The sequence below is a fragment of the Folsomia candida genome, unplaced genomic scaffold, assembly GCF_002217175.1.
Source record: "Folsomia candida strain VU population unplaced genomic scaffold, ASM221717v1 Fcan01_Sc039, whole genome shotgun sequence".
NCBI classification, from domain to species: Eukaryota; Metazoa; Arthropoda; class Collembola; order Entomobryomorpha; family Isotomidae; genus Folsomia; species Folsomia candida.
In genome coordinates this window covers 669,732-678,936 of record NW_019091231.1, presented here as the reverse complement: position 1 = coordinate 678,936, position 9,205 = coordinate 669,732, and the positions used below count along the sequence as shown (strand labels likewise).

At 36.8% G+C, this 9,205-nt stretch overlaps 1 long non-coding RNA gene across 1 annotated transcript; it reads left to right on the top strand.

Annotated features, from left to right (window-relative positions):
- The first annotated feature begins 6,364 nt into the window (after positions 1–6,364).
- LOC110861226 lies at positions 6,365–6,716 on the top strand. The gene is made up of 3 exons (XR_002549040.2): positions 6,365–6,449; positions 6,518–6,564; positions 6,611–6,716. It is a non-coding gene; the product is annotated as an uncharacterized LOC110861226 (long non-coding RNA).
- The last annotated feature ends 2,489 nt before the right edge of the window (positions 6,717–9,205 follow it).

Genomic DNA, 9,205 nt, shown 5'->3' with positions numbered 1-9,205 from the left:
TTTGAGGTGTTTTGATAAAAAACTATAAGTACGTATACAAATTGCTCATGTACACCGTAGAAAAAAATTAAACCAACCTTGAGCATTTAGTTGAAAATTAATATATATTTCACTTAACAACTAAGCTACCATGTGTTTCTGATGAGTTCTAAATGAGTTGGCTTTAAATTCACTATGATTAGTAACCAACTCTTGCAAAATTGATATTTTAAGCATTTTTGGACTCCCAGATAAATTCTGAATGCAATGATATAAATTCCAACGAAATAGAAAACTTCGAAGATGAAAACCTTTGAGGCAACTTATTTATAATTCATTTACACTTTGGTCTCAAATTAAGCCATGGTATAAGAGATGTCTACATATTTATAGTTTAATTTAATTTTGCGCTAAGTTTGGATTAAGAAAAACATAATTGGCATTAGAAAGTGAGAAAGAATATGTGAGCAGGGGACCAGCTAGGGAAAGGCTATAGTTTTAAACACCTTTTCGAAGAATTGTTCCTTAATTTACATACCTAGAATGTCGTCGTAGTCCAAGGAGCAGCGTTTGAGATTGAAACAAATTGTCAGGTTACGCATCCATTCATTATGTTCGAAATCCTGCCTAAAATTTCGCTTTAAATTTTTCAACAGAGGACGGGAAACCAATTTGCAGACCGTACAAGAACCTGACTGTTGTTTTTGTTGCCGATGGGAAGTATCCGTTTTACATAAAGAAGAGTAATACGCCTGCTTATGGTGAGCTAAATATCCAGAAAATTTCAAGGTTGCAGCCTAGTACATATTTTGGACGGATTTTTCACGCGAAAGGGAAGGTTAATAAACTTCCCCGGAACTGAAATTATGTGCTTCAATTTCACTGCCAAATGGTAGTGAAAACGTATTTGAAAATGTTACTTACAATGGAGGCGCAAACCATGTTCAGCCCAGATTATTTTTTGACCATTTTAATTTGAAAGAGTAAGTTTTTAGAAACAACATTTGGTTCGGCACTTGTGCAATGCGCAAAATTCAGCGCATTATTAGCGACACAAGTTCGCAAAAACGCATAATTTTTCATGGAATGTGTAGCGTAAGCTAGGGTTGCCGCGAGTAGCGAAAATGCTACCCGTTACCCGACCCGCTACCCGGGGCACAACTACCCGTACCCGTGCGGGTACCCGTCACCAGCTACCCGTTATGTGAATTAATTTAAAAACTAATCAACCTTTAAAATAAATTTTATTTAATCAATTATATGCTTATTTAGATTGATGTGCAGTTTGAAATAATGCTATGGACTGGTCGGTGAAGTTAAGTGTCAAGTTATTTTGACCTGCAAAAAATGAATGCATGAATCAAATGTCATGAAACTTTTGTGCAATACTCACGATGAATATACCGAAGTTTTTTAGTCCTTCCATTGTCCAAGTACAAAGTATTCTCTCCACTACCGGTGGAGAGAATACTTTGTCGCACACCTCTTATGAGTGCTTCGCCATTCGTTTCATCATGACTATTCGTTTCTATGATGACTTTCTCCATAACCCGCCAAAATTTTTTGGCGTTGAAATAATAGGGGGAATCTTAACACTTAACTTCACCGACCAGTCCATATACAAGTAACGCATGCCATAATTTGCTACGTAGATGTCACTCGTTGTTTCTGAAACCAAACTTTGTGGCTTACATTGGAACGTTTTTAAAGCTACACCAATATTTCTTAGCGAATTGTGTGTATCAAAAAGTCAAGCCAAAAATTAGGAATACATAACACTTATTTTTCCGTTCAATGGCCCGTTTAGAAAAAAAAACTATTGCGGGGCAGAGTTCAAAATCCAGCATGGTTTTCGTCAAGTAGAGGAAAAAGATTGAAAACATAAAATTAGGAACATATTTTATTAAAAAATAGAACTTTGCCGCCAATATTTTTCTTCAAAGTTGCCAGTCAACGAAAAGATAAGTATCACTTGATCCCTATTTTTGGGTTGACGCTTTGATATAACTCGCTAGACAACCTTGGTGTAGCTTGAAAAAGGTTAGATTATTAGTTCCATTTTTTGAAATTTATATTTCAATGAAGTTTCCATTAAAAAATCGTCTAGAAATAATCCTTTTGTCTTCAATCCGATTGAAGTTTTTCACCAGAGTTTCTTTTTGTGCGCACGAAATTATTTGTATGCATGCATAGTGAATAAAAATGCACGAAAATGAAAGTTCTTTCAAACTAACATGGTGTAAAAATAACCTGAGCTGAACAAGGTTTGCGCCTCCATTGTTTGCGCCTCCATTGGATTTATTTTTCCCATTGTTTCTCAACTTTTTCACGAGAAAAATTTGTCCAGGTAGTACCTATGTAGCCTGCCCCCACTACCAGCCAGGCTTTCTTTTTGTGCATATAAAATTATTTTTATGAATGGATGATGCAAAAAATGCATAAAACTGATAAAAATATATTAAAATGCACTAAAATGCATAAAAATTAATTACACGCTGCAAATGTCATATTTTCCCACCCCCTCGAATCCCTTGAATCTTACCCTACCAAAATTTATAGTCTTTTCGTAACTGCGTTGAACATTTGTGCAGTCCACTGTGAACTAATCAAGCAAAAACGGGATTATTCACCACAACAATTTTTTTCTCTTACGGTTTAAATACCTGAACTCTAAGAATTCAAACATATGTGTATATTTGTATTATTAACATATGCCTTGAGAATATGTTGCACGCCACTGATTGGGTGTGTAGGAGAAGGCTATTCTAAGGAGAACGCAGCGGAACAAAATCGATTCTCCCCACGTTTACAAACTAAAATATAGCGATCACATGTAAAATTCTTAACATGATTTGTTTTAGATTTGAACAAAACATCCCCATTTTATTATTCGCTTACCGGACTGAAGGGTCCTAACCATGCCCTCAGTTACAGCATGTTCCCCTTCCCCATTAACCGTGAAAAGATCGAGATTGGCCTAACTGGATTTACCGACTGGAAGGGGGTCAACAGCTCATCATCTTACTGTTACGAATTTATAACAAACGAGGATGGACTTGATACGTCCGAAGATTTCGTCCCAAGAAATATCCTGCCAGATAACTATACCGATGGGTGGGACTCCACCCTGAATGCTCTCTACTTCACCGCCATAGACAAAAACATCAGATGGAACTCGGACACAAATGTAATCGTCGTTATCTCCAATAATCGGTGGAAGTACGCTGAGGACGATAATCCTGCGCGAGGACCCGAATACAAGTTTCCTTCACCAGACGGCAAACCGAACGATGCGCCGTGCGAACTGGGTCCTGTTTCTAAGAGACTGCTGTTCGATACGTTGGAAAAACGAAATATTTTGCTCCTTGGGCTTTTAACTCCTACTATCTATTCTACATATAAAAACTTTTTCACAACTGCCAATACCCCTAATAACTATCGAGTGTTGAAAATTGATGGAATTGACGCAACAACTGCGGAGGGAATCACAGGTCTAATTATGCCTATTGTCAGGGAGCGGGTGTGCACTTGTGATATGGTCCGGTACGAGTTCGCACTGATAATTGACTCGACGCACACTGTTAAAAATCTGCGTTACCCAGAAATAGTTAGATTCTAGATTACTCTGTCCGAAGTAAAACTAGTATCGTACAGAGCTAAGTAGTTAACCCGTAGTAAGGTAACGGCAAAAAATGCCACATAAATGAAATTACATCTGATCAGTGTTTAATATGTCCCACTCGGGGTTGATATTACCCTAAGTGGAGTTAAAAATAATGGGCGGGCAAGGGTCTTTGTGTTACCTGGCTTTTTTCAACCGGCAACACATCATTCCCCCTGAGCGAACAGTGTTCAGTTCTGTTTTTTAAGTCTATTATTTTAATTATTTAACTTTGATTAAACAAAATTTCAACAAAATTTCTTAGTTTTTAAAAGCTATAATTAAAATAAGTTTCATGGAAGTCGAGCGTTTGCTGCAACAGTTCGAGCTGCATAAATATGTCGACAAATTTAAAGGTGAGTATAACATGAATCATCATAATACTTGTAAAAAGATATAATTAAAAATTAAACTTTTTAGATAATCATATCGATTATGAAGAGCTGCTGTTGCTGCAGAAGGATGGCATAATTCCCTTAATTCCTAGTGTAAGACACCGAGCAAAATTATGGAAGGTCATCAGCAAGATTATTTCAAGCCAGGTTAATCTGTACTTCCTATGTCGTTCTAGTTTTGCTATGATATTTCAGATATATTTCTCATGCTATTTTTAATTCGTAACATGTTTTGTTTTAATTTGTCTTATTCCATTGTTTTAATGATGTGTAATGAATAAAAATAAATGAATTGAATTTCAATTAATTGAATTTATGAAATGCGTATAATTAATTACAACTACGGCGAGGGTTGATCTAACCCATATACCAGTAAATTAGTAACCCGGTAGCGGGGATAAGTTTACCCAATATAGAGTTGAACTCAACACAACTTAGGCATGCATCTGGTACGGGTCTAACCCTTTACCTTATACAGGCAAACTTGGGTACCTTTTATCGTTTTTAGTCGATATTCCCTGCTCAGAGCAGGATCACTTTTAGTTCCTGCTCGTGCAAGGTTTTACACTGGCTAGGGTAAATATTTTTTAGAGTGCAGACATTCACTGGTAAGCATACGCTACGCATCTCAATATTTACTAGCATACAATATATCAAAACAATATATTGTGCTTCCATACTATCCATATCTCGAAAACTGCTATTTTGATGAACTTAAGATATTAAGTAGCTGCAGGTTCATGCCAGGGGCGAAGGATTCGTCCGCTTGTCTGTCTTAGGAGTTCGACATGCAGTTTTTGGGGAGCGAATGGATAGTATCCTGTGGCTGTTCCATCATAAAAATTATGAGAGGTCAGTTCTACACCTACTGATAACAGGGGGTGTAAATTTTTCGAACACCCGGCACCCTAACAGCAGCACAAGTTTATAACGGGTAAAAAAATGGCAACCGTATTTACAACATGTGGTGCAAACCAATTCCAAGGCCATAAGAACTCACCCTTGAAGCGGGAGTCTAGTAAACCTGAGGCAAAATTACGTTGTTCCAGAAACTGACACTATGGCTGAAATAAAGTGAAATTTAGTGCTCCCGGTTGGTATTTTGAATAGATTAGGTGACGTTAGACTGAAGCTACTTTGATTCGTATGTTTGGTAATTTTAATTTGAGAAGCAATTTCATCAGTGAACTTTTCCTAATCTACTAATTTGGGTACTTGTCATTTGGGCGGGCAACCCGGGGCAGCTGCCCAGGGCGCCAACACCCTGGGGGGGCCAGTAGGCGCCCGGGTTTACACTAGATATAATTGAATCTTCCTGTTGTAACTTTTTAAAATCTTTTGCTTGGAGTTTTTACTTGTATCAAGTTTGGACAAGTCATTGCGACAGTTCTGATGTGTTGATGCACAATTGCAATTTTTGAAACCTGGGGCCACTCCCAGAGCCCCGGCTTAAATATCAGCTTAAGCTAATCTTTATTTGAGCGCGGTTTAAGTCCATTTTTTGGACCGTCCCAGAGCCCTGATCGGATTATTAGCTCACCCTGCGTAGCATGAGAGCTATTGAATTCCTCTTGTCCGTCCGTCTGTCCGTCTGTCTGTTGACGAGTTTTTTGCATCAATTGATGCGAATTAATAAGTCCCTGCTCCATTATTGCAGGACTGAGTAGCACCATATGTAGCAAACAATCCGTACGCAAATGGTGCAAGTTAATTCAGCAAATAGATCGAGATAGGACTATAATTTTGGAATAAGTAGCACCGTTAGTACCGAGCAATTGGTTATTAAAAATGATGCGTAACAATTGGGCCATTTATTTCCTCCCGAAATTCAATGCTGCGTAACAACTGGGCCATCTACTTCCCCCCAAAAATCATGTCAGAATTCTGTTCTATTTGTTCGATTATTCTGCACCATTCACGCAAAAAATATATAAATTTTATAATAAATAATTGGGGAAGGGATGCCCTACGCACCAATGATGCAGACAGTCTGGAGAAAGAACCATACAATTCTTTCGAAGTTTTCAAAATTATGTTTCCCGTTCGTCGCAAATGTTGCACTAGTGGTGCAAACTAATTCCGGATTTTTGTTTTTATTTTTCCGTTTATATTGCACCATTGGTGTAAGAATCTATGAGAGTTATAATCTATTTTGTCGCCTTATTCTGTACCTTTGGTGCATAGTTATAGCCTAACTAATATTATAGGGTGAGCTACTTCTAACGTTACTACGGTTTATTTTTGGATTGGCTCAACTCAACTTTTGGCTTAAACCAGTCTCAACTTTTCATGAGACTAAATCCTGCCCGACCATAGCTCCAAAATCATTTTCTGCTTGTTAAAACGACCTGCCCATTCCAAATTCATTATCAATAACAAAAAGGATCTCCACTATCAAACCTTATTCTGTCAACGTAAGTAATTATAATTTACCTTCTCTCTTTAAGAATAACAATTATATATACACGTTTCTCCCCCACAGGTTGCAACGTGACCACCGTGATCAATCTCACATTCACTGCTAGACAAGTAAGTCGATTTAAAAAAAATTAATGGTGGTGACACATTTGTTTAGATGCAGTACTCAATTGGGGCCAGTGAAAAGCATGCAGAAGATAGTTCTTTATAAGAAATTAATTGTTACAGTAGCTGAAGAAGCAGCCTTATCATGGGTGGACTGAGACCGTGGCGAATTATTTAATTATATTATTATCGTCTTCATGTCGGTGCAATTATCGCGAGGGAATATATTAGTATATAATAAATTGTTCTTCATTAACGATTGCATCATACAAATGAGTTCTCAAGGTTTCTTTATTTGCATTCAAAACAACATGTACTCAAACATGGGACTGACTTAGATAAATCTAGTCGTCACTCATAGATAGGAAGTGGCCCGTTCGTGACCTGTGACCAATGATTGATGTATGTAGAGCCCATACTTGAAAACATAAATCAACACTTTCGTCGCATCATTGATCGATAGGTCAATAGAGGTCTATCTGTAAAAAAAAAGTGAGGGAGAGTGAGTCACAGCCAAATTTTGTGTCAAGACCACAATTTCTAACCTGTCGGAAATTTGAAAGAAGGATCACGTAGATCAATACCACCGGGAATGCTATTTAGGAGCTAAAATTGATTCACGTGCTTATGAAGTGGCGATAACAGCTGTAGCGATCAGTCCTAGTAAACAAGTTATAATAATGAGAATTCGAAAACTGATAACATCTTAAATAAAATGATAAAATCGATACTTCCAATTACTAATTTTTCTTACAAACGTGCCTCATTTTTTCACTGCTTATTAAATTGCCCTTGCAGCGTATAGTTGTGGTATTTCCAAAATGCACCAGTAAGAAACGTAGGACTGTAGAAACAAGGGACCGTGGTAATTATTTTCCCTTCAAGATGATGATAAAGTTTGATAAGCTCTCTTGCGCTCCAAGCTGGCGCACCACCCTAGCACACTATAATGTTCCCTTATATCACGTTCACTTAGTCTCTCAAATGTTTGCCTTCTTTTATATATTTGTCTTCTAGTTGCATTCGGTAGGAATAAAGGCACTCCCATATAAAGGAGTCACGACTGCGATAATTTGCAAGTCAAGGCCCGGTGGAGACTCAAGGGCGAATCACTTGTTCGTCACTCGGAGGAATTAACTTGTAATTTTAGTTGAGTATGCTATAGCATACTCAAATAAAATGTTAAAAAATAGTTCCAAGTAAAATTGAAGTATTTACTTGTGAGCTAACAGGTGAGAGAAAGAGAGAGATTTGGACTTACGACTAGTAAATAGCAGTCGCAGCATTTTTGGCTTAGTTTTGGTCGTAAGTTTTTCTCTGGACACCATTTCAATCCGTGTCCAGTGCCCCGGCTCAATTTCGGATCAGATTAGATTTTAAGCGGATTTTAACAATGGAAAAAGTTTAAACTTTTTTCTGGGACGGAAAAAAATCGGATTATGTTTAAGTTTTTTTTTGGCTTAAGCGGGGCTCTGAGATTGGCCACTGCAGTTTCTAAATTTTGACTCGCACTCTAAATGAACATAAATAAAAATACTTAAGGTTAAGTAAAATAGAGGATAATTAGGTAAAATTCATTCCATTGTTGTGAAAAATTATCCACCGTTAAATAAATGATTGCACAAATTTCACCCAATTATTGTGTTAACCTCTATTTTGCTCAAGATTTAAATTCTCTAAAACTGAATTAAAAAATAATATGCGTGGCAAAACATTTAGAGTTTACGCTGGAGAGCGGAATAAATTGTATGACATAACAACTGTTCTATGTCGCATTGGTTGCATAGCATCTTGAAGGTTTCTATGATTTTAGCCCAGAAACATTTTGGTTGTATGTATGTACGTATATCATTCCGATTTTTGAGAAGTGTCGATTTGACAGCAGACATGCATTGTGACTCCTCTTAAAGAGGACGACTCACTATGCAGGTATATTACAAGTAAAATTCAAGTCTCCATATGAATAATTTGATACGATTCACCGCAAAAAATAAACACGACCGTATTTTTGCATTTCTCATAGTGCGCAACTTTGAGCGCTTGGCACTAATTGTAAACTGCTTCCAGCCGAAACCTTGGTTCCAAACAAATTTTTCAATTTTAGTGAGAATCTAAAACTTCAAAAACATGTTTAACCAGAATTTTACCTGAATTATAAAAAAATCAGTTGTAAATCAGTTTGTTCCAAATTTGAAGTTCAGAATACTTTGCAAGTATTCTAAATTCATTAAACGATAAACTCAAATTTTCAAACAATATGTAGATTTTTTATAAATGAAATAAAGCATTCTGAGGAGACATGTTTTGGAATTTTGGATTCGCGTTAAAATTCGAGGATTTTCCGAATTTAAAAAACGAGGTTTTGGCTGGAAATAACTTAAAATTTGCCCTTCGAATTAGCGCAATACGAAAAATGCAAAGAATACCGGGACGCATTTGTTTTTGGTGCTGAATAAAATAAAATTCGTGCTATGGGGATCTGGGTTAAGCACGTAAATGACCCGCATTGTTCGTTTATTTGAAAGCGTCTTTACAATTGCGGCATCAGTCTGAGAGTCCGCAATTTTAACAATAATCACGAATAAATATGTAAAAGAACTTAATATCTAAAAGGGTAAAATTTAATTTAACCTATCTATTTCACCGC